This window comes from Canis lupus, chromosome 16, assembly GCF_003254725.2.
Source record: "Canis lupus dingo isolate Sandy chromosome 16, ASM325472v2, whole genome shotgun sequence".
NCBI lineage: Eukaryota > Metazoa > Chordata > Mammalia > Carnivora > Canidae > Canis > Canis lupus.
In genome coordinates this window covers 1,311,428-1,329,952 of record NC_064258.1, presented here as the reverse complement: position 1 = coordinate 1,329,952, position 18,525 = coordinate 1,311,428, and the positions used below count along the sequence as shown (strand labels likewise).

Sequence of the window (18,525 nt, the reverse complement as noted above, 5' to 3'; positions counted from 1 at the left end):
CTCGTACTATGTTGATTTTTATTAGCTTTTTTTCCCCCAGTTTCCTAAGATGGAACTTGGAATTGTTGGTTTTAAACAAACTTTTCTAGGTAGGTGCTAAGTGGTATGTGTTTCCCTCCAGACGCTGCTCCAGCAGCAGCCTGCACGTGTTGATACAGTGCATTTCATTGTCACTCAGCTCAAAACCCTTTCTAATTTCTTCTTAAAGTTTCTTCTTTGTTCAATGTCTTATTTGGAAACATTTTATTTAGTTACTAAACATTCAAAGATTTTCTAGACATGTTTCTAGTATTGATTCACAACCTAGTTTCATTTTGTGATGGGAGAACATATCTTTATGACTGAAATCCTTCACGATTTGTTAAGATTTGTTTCATAGCCCAGACTATGGATTATCTTGACAAATATTCCATTTGTACTTGGAAAAAATGTATGTTCTGCTGCTGCCAAGTATCATGTTCTTCTGGAATGTCCCTCACGTCAGGTCCTCGGTGTTGTAACTGATGGGCTGTCTACATCCGCCATCCATTTACTGAGAGGGATATTGAAATCCGTGACTCTGTTTCTACCTCCTTGTCTTTATCATGTTTGCTTCATGTATCCTGAAGCTCTGTTAGGTACATAAGCACTTAGGACTTTTGTCATGTCCTCTTGATGATCGGACATCTATTTCTTCACGACAGTTCTGTTTCTCCCCTGTAACAGTCTGGGTCTGAAATCAACCTTGTCAGACATTAACATGCGACTACTTGCTTTTGATTAGTATGGAATATCTTTTTGCATCCTTTACATTTAACTTATTTGTCTTTGCATTTAAAGTCACTTTCTCGGGGCGCCTGGGTGGCTCAGTGGGATGGGTGTCTGCCTTTGGCTTGGGTCATGGTCTTGGAGTCCTGGGATGGAGTCCCGAGTCAGGCTCCCGGCTCAGCTTCTCCTTCTCCCTCCACTGCTCTCCCTGCTTGTTCTCTCTCTATCTCTCTCTCAAATAAATAAATAAAACCTTAAAAGAAATAAAGTCATTTTTCTGGTGGGTATTATGTGCTTCGGCTGTGGTTTTTCATTGGATTTGACAATCTCTAACTTTTAAGTGGGTTTTGGACCATTTACACTGAGTGTGATTATGGACATGGTTGAGTCTAATTCTATCCACTTGCTACTTGTTTTCTACTGTCCCGTTTGTTCTCTTTTTCTTGTTTCTCTACTTTCTCTTGGATTCATTGACTATTTCTTTTTTATAATTCCATATCATTTATGTTGCTACATTATTGGCTATTTTTTTGATGTGATACTTTAGTGGTTTATTTAGTTTTTTAGAGTTTATGATATACATCTTTAATTGATCTGCCTTTGAGCAAGATCGTGCCCCTTCCCATATAGTAAATGCAACTTACAATATGCTCCTACTTCTTCCTTTCTGTTCTTTGTGCTATTATTGTAACGTATTTTACTTTTACATATGTTATACATTCCACAATATAGTTCTGTCATTATTGCTCTAAACATTCAGCTATGTTTTATAAAGGTTAATTCATTTTTAAGTCTTCATAATTTCCCATCTAGTTATCATTTCTGATGCTCTGCATTCCTTTACGTTGGTCCAGATTTCCATCTGGTGTAATTTTTCTTCTGTTTGCTGGAAGTAAGTTCTTCTGGCTATAGTATGGATGGAAAATATTTTATTTTACTTTCATTTTTTGAAAGATATTCTTTTTGGGTAAAGAATTCTAGGTTTACAGTTATTTTTATTCAAATGGTAAAGAAGTTTCTTCATTGTCTTCATTGAGAAGACTTCATGAGAAATTAGCACTCGCCCTTACCTTCATCCTTCTCTATGTAGTTGTTTTGTTTCTCTGCTGCTTTTAAGATTTTCTCTTTGTTCGTGGTTTTGGGCAAAATGGTACAACATGTAGTTTTTGTCATGATTCTCGTGATTGGGGTTCAATGAGCCTCTTTAATATAAGAGATTATACTTTTGTAATATAACTTTTAGGAAAGTGAGTCTGGATGGTTATGGGAGGACTGGGTTTGGGAAGGCTGCTCTGGATAGTCCTGGAGGAACTTTGAGGAGGTTGGCTCTGGGTGGCTGTCTCAGATGATGCCATGGCTGAGAGCAGGGAAGTCACAGGTGCTTTAGGGCAGCCTATCACTCTCAGTCTCTGTCTTGTCCAGATTCCCCTTCTTAGTGTGGGTTTCTCTAACTCCCCAGGCCTACATGGGACCCTCACATAGGTTTCCTTTGCACTGGGAAGTTGTCCCTCTAGTGTTTTCTATTGTTTAATTATGTTTAGTACTTCTCCAGTTTGGGTCTTTCTGTGGATCCTAAGGCTCCATGAGAGCCTCTGATATTCTGTGTGGCTCAAAGTCACTACTCAAGGATTGCTGAATTAGTGAGAGAAGGACCAGGTGAATGAGCTGTGTGCTGCTGTTCTTCAAGTCTTCAGTTTATCATTTCGTCCATAGCTTCAGGTCCTACTAACCCCAAGTCTCTGACCTTTTAGAAACTCTGTTCCAGGAGATTTTGAGGAAAGCGAGGTGCCAGACTTTCTGGGGAATGTGTCTGGCAGGAGGGACCTGGGGGTTGAGGTGTTCAATAGCTGTTCACACACCACTAGGGGTTTCATGATGTGCTGCCACCAGCTCCATACTCCTGGTGTCCCATCTACAAAGTGCTGCCTCTCTAACCACACGATGAAAACTGAGCATTTGGTTGTGGGAGTGTAGCAGGATTAGAACACTAATTATAGTGCTCTCTGGGGGAGCCTGGAGCACTGGAGTCATGGTTACGATTCTGGTCTATGTGGGATTTACTTGAGTTCTTTTTTTTTATTTTATTTCTACACTTGGTGTGACAATAGATTTACATAATGAATATGTGTCAAGGGTTTCAAGTCACAGCTTTTCTAGGCTTCCATCATTTCTTGAAAGAAGACAGATTTTTGATGTTTTTTGAATTTTGCAACAATGTGGGCTGGTCTACATGGACAATTGGTATGTTGTGAGGATTGAAGCTCATTCGCGTATCACGTATCACATCTGAAAGCCCTGAAACAACACCCGGGGCTGATGGTGTTGGAGTCCCTTAACGATCTGAATAGTCATGCTGTTCATTTGCTTAAAACTTGTCTTTGAGAGTCATTATAGCACAAAAGATGCAGAGGGAGAATGAGGGTGAAAGACGTGAGTTTGAACCAAAGATCTGCTACATAAAAATAATACAGTGAGGCCTCCAGCCCGGACATAGTAGAGTAGACCTGCCTCTCCATATTCCTCTTTGCCCTGGAAATAAAGCAAGAGGCAGCGAGAGGAAGGAGGAGGGTAGGCTACCGTGGGACCCGAGGGATGAACAGCAATCCGTGGTGGGGATCTTACACTCCCCGACCCAACAGAGGGAGGTGGTCCAGGCCCTGAGGCTGGCAACAGGAGACAAGGGAGTCTCCATCAAAGCAGTGGAAAGAAACATCCACGGGAGTGACTGACCAGGGACCCCATTCAGTGACGAGTGGCTGGTGGTGAGGTCGTCCCTTTCCTGCTAGATCCTAGACTCCTTCCCCACCCTAGACAACGACCAGCTGGCTGGCTCTGGTAGAAAGAGTCCTACCCCGGGTCACATGTTGTCATGGTGGGATTGAGGTTCCTTTCCTTGTCTCGGCGACACTGGGGAGTGGGTCTTGCTCTGTAGGCTGTGGTAAGCCTTAGGTAGCTACTGTAACCAGGACAGTGTGGCATCGGGGGATGATAGACACAGACTGATGAACAAAACAGAGAATCTGGACATGGACCCACACAAAGGAGCCCAACCAACTTTCAACAAACGTGCAAGAGCACTTAAGTGGAGGAAGGCAGCTCTAACAACAAGTTGTGCTGCAGCCGTTGGACATCCACAGGCACACTCGGAAAACGAAACCTGACCTACACTTTACACCTTGAAATAACTCTAAGTAGGTCCTGCACTTAAGTGTAAAGTGTAAAACAACAACTTTTGGGAAAAAAGGGAAGCTCTTCAGGGTCTAGGGCCAGAGTCCTTATTCTTGACACCAAAAGCACGATCCATAAAAGGAAGATGGATAAATTGGACCTCAGCGGAATCAAAAACTCAAACTCGTGCTCTGTGCAGGACCACGTGACCAGGCTGAAAAGATTACAGGCTGGGAGAAAAAATTCGCAAACCATATGTTCCAAAGAGAACTAGTATCCAGAATAGATAAAACCTTACAAGTTAACAGTAACGAGCGATCCAATCACAAAATGGGCAGAGACGGCAGTCAGTCTCTTGACAAGGAGGTAGGGATGGCAGCGAAGCACAGGAGGAGATGCCCAGCAACACAGCCATCAGGGACGGGCTATGGAAACCACAGTGGGACCTCACTGCACACCTCTCAGAACGGTAACAAGTGACCTCTCTGTCAGTTGGACATGGGCCCCTGCACTCGCGGAGGGCGGCGAGATCCAAGACACAGGAGGCCACTCCTGCCTGGTGGGTGGCAGGTTGAATAAGCAAAGGAACGTACTTGCCAGGCTTGTCGTGGGTGGCTGTGTGACCAGTGCATCTCCGCCCCTGCCCACTGGAATCTTGCGAGTTAAGGAGTGAGCCTGACGAGTTCCATCACACGCGCCATCCAGGTGGCCCAGCTGCACGCGCCATCTGGCAGCTGCGCCCCGTGGGAGCAGCAGGCAGAGCTGCGACCCAAGGGCGGGAGGGGATGGGCAGCCCCTGCCAGCTGATGGCCTCATGGGTCCAGCAGCCATCACCCCTCTCTGAGCTCCTCCTGCAGCCACCAAACATCGGGGGGACCTGGATCTCTCCTCCACGGCTGGCCGTGGTTAGATGGCACAGGCTCTGGGAGACCAGTCTGCTGGCTTCTTCAAAATTAAACGTACAGGGAACCCTGGGTGGCTCCGCGGTTAAGCACCTGCCTGCAGCCCACGGCGTGACCCCGGGGTCCCGGGATCGAGTCCCGCATCGGGCTCCCTGCATGGAGCCTGCTTCTCCCTCTGCCTGGTTTCTGTCTCTCTCTGTCTCTCTCTCTGTCTCTCATGACTAAATAGAATCTTCTTTTTTTTTTTTAAACTAAATGTGCAGCTACAGTGTGACCTAGAAACTGCACCTCTGGGCATGCATCCCAGAGAAATGGAATTATTTTCCCTGGAAACCTGTCCATGAATAGTCAAAGCAGTTTTATCAGTAAGAGCCCCTGACCTGGGAGCAGCCCGGGTGCCCTGCAGTGGGCAGTGGTCCCGCGGGCTGGGCCCATCCCCCGGGAGCAGCTCTCAGCCCCTAAAGTGAACGAGTTTTTGCTACACACGACGTGGCGATGTCCCCGAGGCTCACGCTGTCGCCGGGTCACTGCGGGGTTCCATCTGCAGCACATTGGTGAAGTGACAAAAGCTTGGAAATGTGGAGCAGAATGTTGGTGCCCGCAGTGGGGGGCGAGGGGCCGGGAGGGGGCGGGACCTGCTGGGATGGATGGTCTGGTCCTGCCCGTGGGGGGCACCGCAGGAACCCACGGAATCGCACAGAACAGGATCGCCCAGAACTAACCCCCCACGCAGCAGAAGCAGCAAACCTGGGGCCCCTGGTGTCCAGGCCCTTCCTGGTGGCGGCTCGCGCGGGCTCCGGGCACCTGCCACCTGCCACCGGGTGGGGGCCTGGGCCCTGTGGGCTCCTGCAGCTGTGGCTGAAGCTCCAGATTCCCCCGCGACGACCTCGGCTGGGGAACAGGTGACCAGCCCCGCGGGGCTCCTCTCTTTCCGTGGAGAGTCTAGAGGAAGGTGAGCCTCCGGCTGGAGGGGGCGAGCTGGGGGCCGAGCCGCACTCCTCTGCACCCTACGTGCCCCTCTCACGCCATCCTGGCCACTCCTGGCTTCCCTCGTGACAGACACCGAGGCCTCGGTTTACCCAGCCTTCTGGGGTCGGGGTGAGGTGTCACGTGCGGTTCCCATGGGAGGTTAGCGGGGGACACAGGGGCTGCCCCAGGGAGCTCTCAGGTCAGCACGGAAATCGGTCCCGTTTCCCAGACGATGGGGCCCGCTTCTTCCCTGGAAGCTTCTGGGCACGCAGAGGCGGGGGGGGGGGGGGGGGGGGGGCGGTGGCGGGGGAGCAGAGGGGAGCCCGGGCCCCTGAGGCCTGCAAACAGCGGCCTGAGGCCAGAACGAGCGAGGAGGGGCCTGTGACCCTGACCCCACAGCCTCATCTGGGACCAGCGCAGAGCTCTGGGGCCTGGGGAACGCATCCAATGGTGGTCCTGGGACCCGGCACACTTCTGCTCACCGAGTGGAAAAGGTTCTGGGCCAATTCCAGCAGGTGTGTGTGTGTGTGTGTGTGCTGGGGGGCGTTGCCCTCCACCCAAGAACTTATCTTACCTGGCTTTGGTATTGGGTATTGGAGTAGTGCTAGGAAGTGTGTCTGCTTCCTTTTTGGGGGCTAAAGCTCTGGAAAATTCAACTTTCAAAATTTGTGAAATGCAGCTATTGCAGTTGGTGAAGGGGAATGTACGGCATGGAAATGCACATATGAGAAGACAAGGAGGATCTAAAGCTGGTCATCTGAACTTCTGCTGTGGGAAATGGAGTAAGATGAACAATTTAGGGCTCGTGCAAGCGGGACGGAGTACATCATAACAATTTGGCCAGAAGCCAACAACATTGAAAACAGGTACACAATAAATAAATAAAATCAACAAAATGAAAAAGTAGGTCCTTGGAAAATCAGTAAAATTGAGCAATCTCTAGCCACAGATGTGGAAAAAATATTTGTAAATCACCTTCCTGGTAAAGGCCGTACATCCAGAATATACAAAGAACTCTTACAACTCAATAATAAAGAGCAAGCCGCTTGATTAAAAAATAGACGATGGATCTGGTTGGATGCTGCTCTAAAAGCAATACACAGACCTTGAGTGAGGCTGCACGGATTCCAGACATCACCTGTCACTATACGGGGCCATGGCATTGAGGTGTGACCAGAGCTTGTCAGAACGACTGGAATGGGGGCACCTGGGTGGCTCAGTTGGTTGAGCATCTGCCTTTGGCTCAGGTCATGATGGCAGGGTCCTGGATCAAGTCCCTCATGGGGCTCCCAGTTCAGAGGGACTCTGCTTCTCCCTCTCCCTCTGCCCCTGCCCCTCATACTCTCTCTTGCTCGTGCATACTCTCTGTTTCAAATAAATAAAATCCTTTTTAAAAAAAGAATGACTGAAATGGGAAAATGGTTTTATACCAATTTCTGGCGAGGATGTGGAGCAGCAGGAGCTCTCATTCACTGCGGGTGGGAATGCGAAATGGCACAGCCGCCTTGGAAGACCATTCAAAGTCTCGGATAACACTAAACAGCCTTACTGAATGATCCAGGAATTGTGCTTCTGGGTAGTTTTCAACAGATTTAAAAAATGATATCCATACAAAGAGCTGCATATGAAGCACCCTTATTCACAGTCACCCCAGTGGGAAGCCATGACGCTGGGCTTTGGTAGGTGAATGGATCCACCAACTGGTCCTTAGTATGGTGGGATGCCACTCGGTGATGAAAAGGAGTGAGCGACCCTACCGGCATGGGTCTGAGCTGGATATTGAGAAGTGAGAGGCTACGTGGTGTTGATTCAATTGATAGGACATTCTGGAAGAGGCCAAAGAGAGAGAGCCGGGGGCCTGGAGGCCTCATCACGACGTGTGCTCAGCACTTGATTCTCCCCTCCTCTGGGAAAGGGCCCCACGGCTGCTGGGAGGACTGGCTGGTTCTGGGCCCATCAGAGAACACAGGAGGTGAGCGTGGAGCACCTGGTGGCACCAGGACAGGAGGTGTCTGAAGAAACAGGACGATGCCGTGGAGACAGAGGAGCCGCACAAAAGACGGCCCGTGGCCAAAGCTGGGGCAGGTATGGCAACACATGAAATAAGGTAGCAATTGGTTTACAACCCATAGAATAAAATAAATATACATGAATGTGCTATAAATAAATGGAAGACTAGACAAATCTCTCACACAGAAGAATTCAAGGAGATGGAACACAGCTCCCCATCCCTCAAATGTGGGCTGTGCACAGCGCCTTCTCTCCGAGCGCCCAGCATGCAAAGGGGAGAAACCTCGCAGACACGACCTCAGCCCTGTGATCCCGGTGGCCAGGAAAGGAGTCCTGCTGGTGGCACGTGCCCTGGCTCTGATGGCCAGGGGCACTCTTCCTCTGTGGTCTTCCTCTTGAGAGCCCATAACCCCAGTGTAATCGCGGGAGAACATCAAACACTCCCAAGTTTGCAGATTTCTCAGAACTGTAAAAAGATTTCTCAGAACTGTAAAAATCATCCAAAACAAGAGAAAGTTTGAGAAATGGTTACAGCCAAGGAGAGTCTAGGGACACGTGGCAACTGAATGTCATATAGTGTCGGGGGGCGGGGGGAGAGGGGACCTGGAGCAGAAAGGACAGTAATACAAAACTTGATCAACGTTAATTGATAATGATCTGTCGATATTGATTGATCAGCGGAACCATACTAAGATAAGGTGTGGGCTCTAATTTAATGATACACACCACATATAGGTCAATAAATAATATAATCGTATTGCATGTGGTGTAGGGTATATGAGAACTGTGCCATCTTCACACTTTTCTGTAAATCTAACACTATTCTAGAATAAAAAGTCTTTAAAAATGATCTCCTTTTGTAATAATAGTCTCCAAAAATAGAAACCCCTCAGATTATTAAATTAATCAAATCAGTCTTGTTTGTTATTCAATATTAGTAATCCATGTTTCACTGAATGGAGAGAAATGAATGTTTGTTTACAAAACCACAATACAGTTATAGATTGCTCCTTTGACTTCCTATTTTTAGTTAATAAATTGAAATCAAATCACTTTTTGTAACCTCCAAAGGACTCAGTGATTACCTGATGAGGAGGAGATTTTAGGCTCTTGTTTTATAAATGAACATGGTGAATCCCTAAGGATTATTTTGATTGGTGGGAATTAAGGTTTCAGCAGTTTAAAAAGGTTTAAAGGGGACCCAAATCAATAGGGGCTTTCTATTTGTGAATAGTTACAACCTCTTATTTATATTGCGTATGTGAGGAAACATTGTCTCCACTAAACACTCAGGGCATTTTGGCACAATTTCACATCTGGATAAAAGTATATTTATCATGATCTCTTGGGGAATGTTAATATCGCATTGCTTAATACCTCTGGGTCCCCTCTTTCTAAAGTATTTTGTGTTCGAATTTAGTAAAACACACAAAGTGGTTGATCACCTAGATGGTTTTTAATTCCTTCTATTTCTGTTAGGTTACTGAGTAATTCCAGATTCACCCCATCCTATCTGATAAATCAGTGCAAGTGACTTGGGTTTGTCTTATGAGTGGTTTTTTTTTTTTTTACAATAAACATAAATAGAAAAGAAGGAAGAGCCAGAGCTAAAAAGCAAATTGATCTTTAAAATATTGATTTTGCACACATTTTATTTCCCATTTGAATACCAAGGATTCTGGCAATTTTTTTCCTTCTTAATTAGAAAATTAAACCCCGAAAGCTCAGCGCTCTGAAAACGAGTGTGTGCGGCACGGAGCTGCGACAACACTGCGCCCGTGTCTCTGTGCACGGCTGTCTCCCTCTGCCAGCCACTTCTCACTCTGCTTGGTTTCCTGGGAGTGCCCAGGGACTCTCCAACTCATGGACAGCAAGGTGGCTGCACTCTGTGATCTTTAACCCTCTGCCTCTGTCCTACCTCGGTTTCCTTGCACTTTCTTCTCTTTCACCCTCAGTGGGAGGGTTTTCACCAAATTGATTGTGAAAGAGGCTCTCTGCTTGTCTGGTGACTCCTGGAAGATCACTTGTGTGGGCTGTCCTTGCTTTGTCCTGTTGTGTTCGGAAGTCCATCTGTCCTCAGGGGCAGGTTACCCAGTTTTCAAATTTGTAAATGGTTGACTTGGACTGTCCCACATATTTGAGAGCTCCAAGGTAATGTGAACCGCGCCCCCGATATGCGCTTGCCTGTTCTAGGGGCTTGGCCTAAGCAAGCTCACTGGATCCTCACACAGCCCTAGACTCGGCATGGCTCTTGCAGACATGGAAAAGGCACCCAGGTGTGCCCCCGTGGGGTCTGCACACTTACATATGCCCAGCACTGTAGAAGCACTAATCATAGCGTATCTGCTTCCTCCACACATAAGATGCCAGCGGGTTAAACATGCTTCCAGCTGTCATGTATCAAAACAAACATATTTTTATGGCACATTAAAGGAATCATACACCACGATCAAATGAGATCTATTCCAGGGATGCGAAGATGGTTCAACTTCTGCAAATCAGCCAATGTGATCTCAGTAGATGTAGAAGAGGCGTTTGACAAAATGTAATTCCAGTCATGATAAAAACTCAGTGAACGGGGTTTAGAGGGAACATTCCTCAACCTAGTAAAGACATAATGACAAGCTCACAGTCAATATTATACTCAATGGTGAGAAGCTGAAAGCTTTTCCTCTAAGATCAGGAACAGGACAAGGATGCCCACTCTTGCCGCTTCTGTTCAGCAGAGTACTGGAAGTCGTGGCCACAGCAATCAGGCAAGAAAAGGAAATAAACAGCTTCCAAAGTGGAAAGGAAGAAGTAAACTTCTCTCACTGAGCATCATGTCCCTAAGGTCCATCCATGCTGTCAGAAAGGTAGGATTCTCTTCTTTTTAATGGCTGAACAATATTTTAGCCCGAGTGTGTATGTATTACACTTTTAATCCATTCGTCCACCGAAAGATACTTGGGCTGTTTCCATATCTTGGCTACTGTAAATAATGCTGCAATAAACATGGAGGTGTCAATATCTCTTCAAGATAGTGATTTCAGGGGTGTCTGGATGGCTCAGTTGGTTGAGCGTCTGACTCTTGATCTCAGCTCAGGTCTTGATCTCAGGGTCATGAGTTCGAGCCCTGCATTAGGCTGCATGCTGGGCAAGGAGCCTGCTTAAATTGGATATACACCCAGAAGTGGGATTGCTGCAAAAATGGTATTTCTACTTCTGATTTTTTGAGAACCCTCTGTAGTGTTTCCTATAGTGGTTGCACCAACTTACAGTCCCACCAACTGTGCACGAGGGCTCCCTTCTCTCCCAGTCCTCACCGACATTTGTTCTCTGCTGTCCTTCTGATAACAGCCTTTCTAACACAGGTGAGGTGACATCTCATCGTGACTTTGATTTGCATTTCCCCGATGACTAGTGATGTGGAGCATCTTTTCATGCACCTGTTAATTATTTGTAGGTCTACTTTGGGATAATGTCATTTTTTAAAAAAACATCCACTTTTTAATTGGATTATTATTAGTTTTTTGCTCTTGAGCTGTGTGAGTTCCTTATATATTTTGAATACCAACCCCTTACCATGTTTGTGGTTCGCAAATCTTTTTCCTTTGCTGTATTTGCCTTTTCACTGTGTCCATGGTTTCTCTGCTGGGCGGAGCCCTTTAATTCGATGTCCTCCCACTTAGTGAATTTTGCTCTCATTCCTTGTGTTTTTAGTGTCATATGCAAACAATCATTGCCAAGACCAATGCCAAGGAGCTTTCCCCCTATATTTTTCTTTTAGGAATTTTACAGGTTTAAGTGTTATGTTTAAGTCTTTAATCCGTTTCAAGTTAATTTTTGTGAGTGGCCCAGTTTCACCCTCCCCCTGGGCAGGCTCCACAGCCCTCCCAAGGCCTGGATGAACCACCTGCCCAGACTTTCCTCCCCCTCCCTTCTCTTGTTTTCTGCCATCCCTCCCCACTCCTTCCTCCCCTCCTCCTTCCTCCCTCCCCTTCTCCTCATCCTCCTCCTCCTTGCTCCTCCTCCTCCCTTCCCTCCTCCCCACTTCTCTTCCTTCCCTCTTCCTCCCTCCCCTTCCCTCCTCCCCACTTCTCTTCCTTCCCTCTTCCTCCCTCCCCTCCCCTCCTCCCCTCCTCTGGTCTCTCCCCCTCTCTCCCTCTCCCCCTCTCTACCTCTTCCCCTCCCCTCTCTCCTTCTTCTCCCCCTCCCCTGCTCCTCTACTTGGCTGTTCCTACAGATCCCTTAGGACTGCATTCTCCTGGATGCAGCAATCTCACCACTAGGAAATTATCCTGGGGATTCCCAGTGAGACTGGAGGAACTCGACCGCGTGAGGATGTTCACTGCAGCATTTTCTGCAGTTCGGAAAGCATGAGCTCTCAAGGGAAGGCTGGTTAAATCATGAAAATGCCAACAAGCCAAAGTCCTGTGATCCTTAGGGGTGAGGACGGGGGCAGTGTTTGCCGGCACAATCCTGGTGAGATCAGCAGGCGACAGCCCTCTGATGGTTTGGGAATCTGTGTTTCCTGCGTGTCTTTGAGTCTACGAGGGGGGCTGCCCCAGAGAGGGGACTGATCCCCGGTGGGCGGGGGCGGCGGCCTTCTGAGGTTCTCCAGGGAACACAGGTTGCTTTTGTAAAATGAACAGGTTTGGTGGGGGCAGAAGTGCTTCTGGGAACACAGTCCCCACAGGCCTGTGCTGGTGGAAGGCAGAGCTCGACGGGCGAGGAGACAGGGCCTGTGGGGTCGGAGGTGACATCGGGCCGGGAAGGGAAACAAGAAGTCCTCTGGTTCACACCGGGACACGGATGGCGCTTGAGGAGCAAAAGCGTCTGGGCGGTGGCACCGGGAGTGGGCAGGACAAGCCACCACGTCCAAGTCTCCAAGTAAATGAACAACGTGTGCCCTGTGGTCCCCAGGTGCAGAAGCTGCGCGACAGAACACCCGCCTACAGCCAGAACTCCCGGACGGTGCTGGTGCCCCAGGGCATCCAGGCCCCCCTTCCCCGTGTTCCATCCTGTATCCGGTGCGGACTCACCGGCCGCGGCAGGGCTGCTCCTGGGGGGCGCGCAGATGGGGTGCTCTCCGCCCGCAGGGTCCTAATGGCTCAGGGAATACAGGCCTTTCAGAAGGACTGAGAATGCCGCGGGAGGCCGAGGGGGTCTTCACTGGGGGTTCAGGCAGATGGGGAGGCGGGCCCCGCACTCCCTGGGCTTGCTCGGTTCCAAGAGGAGAGGACAAAGTCCTGGAAGATTTTCAAGATTTCCCGAGGAGGAGGGGCTCGGAACAGAGAACTAGATGGGGGCTGTGCCTGGGGGCTTCCCCCGGCTCTGGGGCCCCCACCGGCTCCTCATCCCTCCCGGGCCCTCCACCCTCCCTTCCACTTTGGGTGTGGATTTATCCTCCTGCCTAGCCCCACCCGGCGGGGGCCTACCCGGGCGCAGCCCCCTCGTGGGCCTGTCGGGGTCTCCGCCCCCACTGCCTGTACCTGCTGGAGTTGGCGGCCCCTCTCTGCGTGTCCATCGGGGAGTCACAGCCTTCATGCTTCAAGGTGCTCCGGGCTGTTCCCACTCCGGGCCTTTCCCGGCTGTGGGGGTGCGGCCCACGCTGAGGCCGCTTTGCGGGGCTCCCCCAAGTCTACTGCGCCCAACGTCTCACCCACGTCCCTGGGCGCTCAGAAGCCAGGAAGGTGGACCTGGTCGGGAGGGGCCCTCTCGAGCTGCAGGCTGGGCCATCCCGGTGCCCACCCCATCCGACCGGCCGGAACTGGGCTCCTTATTAGGCCATGGTTGATTCTCGTCAAATCATGGAAACTGGTGTGCATTTATGGACTCTGTCCCCATCGCTCTGCATCGTGTCCTCCTTCACCAAGGACTCCGGAGGGAGACAGCAGCCCTGCGGCCCGGGGGGCCTAAGCGACTTCATTAGTCACTTCTTTTATTGCCTGGCCATCATTTCTTTGGGGTCACCGTCCTTCCCCACCCCAACATGTGCTCCGTTTGCCGATGTCAGCCTGGAGTTGGGCGCACGCCTTGGGGCTGGCCAGTGAGAGTACCAGGCTCCTTGGCCACAGCGGCCGGCGGAGGGATGAATCGTGACCCATGGCAGGGCCATCACAGCCACCCCCGGGATGCTGCTGGGAGCACTGGGCCGTGCGCTCCTCTCTCCTCCACAGACAGCGGAGCTAGGGACCAAGGAACCAGGGTCTCCCGGGACTGTCCTTGTCAGCAGGGGACGAATGTCACCCCAGGCCACACCCAGCACCCCTGGGCCTGGGAACGCGTGGCCAGGCGCCACAGGCTCCAGTGCGGGGCTCTGCAGCCTCTCTGCCTTAAGCTCCCTCCCTCACTGGGCTCTTCTCTGCTCTGCTCTTGTACAAACCCATTTAAATTCAAGCTTTTTGTGGAATAGCTGCAGTCAACAAGCCCTATTTTAATTTTCCTCAAGTGAAAAAGAAGGCCCAGGGGAAAAGCATTCTATCTGCTTCTGTGCCTTAGTTCAGTGGCTCACACCCCCTGGGCTATGAATGCCCAGACTCAGTGTGTCCTCATGCCGGGGGCCTCACGGGGCCTGCCTGGTTCCAGCTGCCACACTCAGGCGTCGCTTCCTTGCACCGCTGGGCAGGGCCGGGCCTCCCCGGGGTCTGTGCCAGCCACGCACTGGGTCTCAAGTTGGTGATGAAACTGCCTGGTCCTAATGCAGGTGCAGCCTCTGGAAGGAAACTCATTTCCTGCCCTCTCCGACTGGAGCTCCTGCCCCCCTCCCCCTGCCCCGAGCTTCTGCCTCCGTCCCCAGCACCTCGGTGGTCAGCGGTGGACATAATGGGGGGTAGGGTGGGAAGCCATGCCCGAAGTTCCTGCACTTGCATGGGGTCCAGAGGATACTGTCTCTGCCCAACGCCCTGCACCGAGAGGTTTGTCCCCTGGGTCCTGTCATCCCCTGGGCTGGCCCTTGGGGCAGGGTGTATGGTGACCCCATGCCAGATATTTTTTAATTTTAAAGTATTTATTTAAAACTCATGTAAATCCTGAAACTCATTCCGTGGGGTGACCCTCCACTCCACCTCAGCTCCCTTCCATGCCCTCCTGGGTGGGTACTTATGGGTACATCACCCCTTTGAAGTCATTGCCTGGAAGGCAGAAGCTTCCAGCAAACTTGGTGCTTGAGAAGCTCCCTAGCTTGCGGATCTGAGCCTGCCTCTGACCCCACTGCTTGGCCTGTTCTCAAAAAGCCTCCACCTGCCCCTCCAGGCGGGAGCACCTCTGCCTGGCGTATCCCCCCCTCCGTCTCATGTGGCATCGCGGGAGGCCCGGCTTTCCAGAAAGGCCTTCTTTAAACTGAATCCTTCTGTGACACCAGCCGACACAGCAGATTTTTCCGTCTTTGATTTCCTTCTTCACATATTGAGAGCAAATCTTTTAGCTTGGACACTCTCTGAGAGAGAGATTTATTCCTCTGCCTGCTTGTGTTCAAAGCTTCCTTCATAAATTCAACCATTTTTGTCAAACTCTGTAAAAGATTTATCAGTTTCTATTTTCACAGACAGCTCCTCCAACATCTGGTCTACCTCTTATTTTAAGGCACAGGGTCCGAGGCTCCCTCTGAAAGGAGCTCCCCAGAAGATGAGGACTCCCCCGGTGACAGGCCACCAGGACACGTCGGTCCCAGGCCAGAGGACAGCCCAATGCGGGGACTGCACTCTGAGTGGCTCCAAACGCATAATTTCCAATTTCTGCACCATCATCCCGTCGAATGGACGTTGCATATAGTTCATTTAATCAATACCGTATTGTTCAGAATTGATGAGAAATTCTTCAGGTGGGATATTTCATTATCTGACGGAAATCTTCAAGTGCACACTTCCAAACACACCCACGATTGCCCCTGAGGGACACATTTCCAGATCCGGACTCTCTTCGGAGCTGCTGTACAAAGACTCTTGGTACTTTCCTGACACAATTTTGATATCAAATTGCTGTCATGAATTTTGTATCAGTTTCCGCTCCTCAAAGCGCGTGTCAGCTGCTCTCGCACTGGGATTATCCACGCTTTTAATCCTCGCCAATTCAATAGTGAAAGAAATAGCATCTCATTATTGTAATTGGTAGTGTTTCAGGCCCACAACTGAAGGTCAGACATATGGTGGTGATTATCTTCTGGAGTCAACCGTTTAAAATGTCCTCGTTCTAGAGGATTCCATTTTATCATTTGGGGGATTTTTAACAAGCTAACAGAAAATATTGATGTAACGTCATGAACCTTGGCGAGAACGCAGCTCTCTGCTTTGAGTGGTCATTAGGGGGAAGCTCTCCAGCTCGGTGTTTCGCCAAAAATAAGATAAATTGTCCAGGCGGAAAATGGGGACCCCGAAGCAATGAGTGAGGACTTGGTTATTAAAACACGAGCATCCTCTCAGGAATACGGCGTGCGTGAATTCTCTGGTAACCGGGTTGCAAGAAACTCCGTGCTCACTGCTTGCTCAGCTGATGGGTTTATTTATCCTATTGTTCCGACACTGCTGTTCTGTAATTTTACAGATCACTAATTTCAAAGGCACAATCTCTAAGCAGAATGAAGTGTCTACATTCTTCCAATTAATTAACCAACACGCTTAATCTCACACCGCAGAGCTTTGGAATAGCTACTGTTGACCCAAATTACCACTGCAACTAATGGAACCGGATGTCTACACAACCAACACTTCGCATTGTCAATTAAGTCGGGGCCACAAGGTAAGGAATTCCACACGCCCCCGAGAGCCATCGCCCTGGGCCACCTTCCGTGGGGGACCCTCCCACGAGCGGCCACAGACGCGTCAGCCACGTGCCCTCGGGTTTCCGAAGACCAGATTCCTGGCCGAGCAGCGATATGAGCAGCGGCCCATGTGCCGAGCTCCGGGCTCAGGTGCGTGGTGCGTCCCTTTGTCCCGCTCCAGCCTCCCGGGGGCAGGTGCACATTGGACACGGTCCGCGAGCGTGGGGACTCCGCCCGTGGCCACGGCGTGAACGCCTTCGACACCCCCGCGCAGCCATCGGGCACCACCTCGGGTCGCTGGCCATCGTGTGGCTGGACGGCCGCCCGTCGCCCTCCTCCGTGGGCACCTGAAGGATTCCCGGTGCCGCTGCCTAGGGGTCACGAGTCGTGGGCTTCTTCGTGGTTTGGGGTAATTTTTGTAGAACGAGTTCACAGCACCCAGACCTCAAAGCAGAGGGGGGCCTGGCATCTCCACGTCTGATGCTTCTCGCCACCGTGTCAGGCTCCTGTGAACGTCCTCGTCTGCAAGGTCTTTCCCCCTCGGTTCTTTGGATTAAATCAACCCGGGAGAAACAGGCTGTTTGCTGCCCAGGACCCCCTCGCCCCCACTGCCTGGATCCCGCCCGGTCCCCGTGTTGCTGGCTTCTTTTCCGGAGGCAGAGTCCACTCACTTCCTAGGACTGGCCACGGGCAGGACTGATGTCCTTAGGCCGTGTCCCACGATGCGCCCGCCTTGCCGGAGTTGGAGGAGCTGGCCAGGGGTGTGGACCTCTGCCCCCACGAGGGTTTGCAGACCGTGCTTGGCCTTGGGGGGCCCTCCTCAGCCTCCCTCGGGCCTCCCCTCCCCTGGGCCCGCCTCCTGTGTCTGGCCCTGGGTCCTCTGTCTAGGCTGCCATCGCCCTCTTATCCCCCCACGTGCCCCGGCCCCTCCTGCTTTCCTGGAGCATCACCTTTTTCCTTCCGGGCAGCCCGTCTCAGGGCACCTGCCTGCCAGCGTCCTGTCTTTTGCCTGGTGTCTCAGCTAACGAGGAAGGGAGCCAAAGCCTCTTACCAGGCCCCGGGCTCCAGCCTGGAGGCTTTTCCAGCAAAGCATCAGTGCTCTGCTTGGCCCATGGGCTTCACTGCACAGTGGAGTGGTGCCACCTGACTCTGCCTGCACGTCCTTCCCCCGAGCTGTGCCCCGGGGCTCATCGGAGGGGAGGCAGGGGCCTTGCTCCCCGTCCTGCGAAGACAACATCAGGAGGCTTTGTGGTGTGTGCAGGTGAGGACGGGTGGGTGCATGGCTGGCCTCGTGCGGACACAGAGGTCGAGGCCAGGGGAGGAGGAGGGGCTGCAAACTCCTCCCGGGCCGGGATGCTGTGTTAGGGAACAGCACGGTGCAAGCCGGGGCAGGAAGCACCTGCTGTCTGCTGTGCAGGTGGGGGCAGTGCTTGCCCATCTTCCAGGGCTCCCCCTTAGACAGGGATCCATCCTCTGGGCAGGACAGACCTGGACGGCGGAGAGTCTGTGGTCTTTGGGGTGCTGGGGCCGGGTGCTGGGACCAGACCGCAAAATTGAGATGCGTCAAGAGGAGGGAACCCCAATGCAGGCTTTGCTATAGGGGCTGTGCCCGGCTGAGCTGCAAGAGGACAGAGGGGTGCCGTGCTGAGCAAGGTGGGGGATCTCCCGGGGTTTCTGAAGAGTCAGGACAGGGCAGGCTTGGGAGCTGACCCCAGTGCCTCCCACTCCTCTAGCCTGTGTCACCGAGGTCACCGGTCCATGAGACCAGAGCTGCCAGGCTCCCCCTGACGTCAGGGACCTGGTGCGGCAGAGTGGGAGAGAGGAGGGTCCTGGCCATCTCTGGACTCCTGAAGCATCTGCCCACAGCGGGCAGCTCCTGGGAGATGGAGGCCCTCCCGGCCCCAAGGAGAGGACAGAGGGCCGTGCACGTGTGTGGTCTGTGCACACTTGGGAGGAATGACGCCCTGTCCTCGTCTGCTGCCAGGACCT

The 18,525-nt window shown here is 51.3% G+C and overlaps 1 long non-coding RNA gene across 1 annotated transcript in view; it reads left to right on the top strand.

Annotated features, from left to right (window-relative positions):
• Positions 1-16,537, top strand: part of LOC112650285 (uncharacterized) — a 28,256-nt gene extending 11,719 nt beyond the window's left edge. Inside the window, exons 4-5 of the long non-coding RNA XR_007402673.1 lie at positions 10,523-10,651; positions 16,411-16,537. This is a non-coding gene — a long non-coding RNA (uncharacterized LOC112650285). The remainder of the gene's footprint in view (positions 1-10,522; positions 10,652-16,410) is intronic.
• Positions 16,538-18,525: the final 1,988 nt, after the last annotated feature.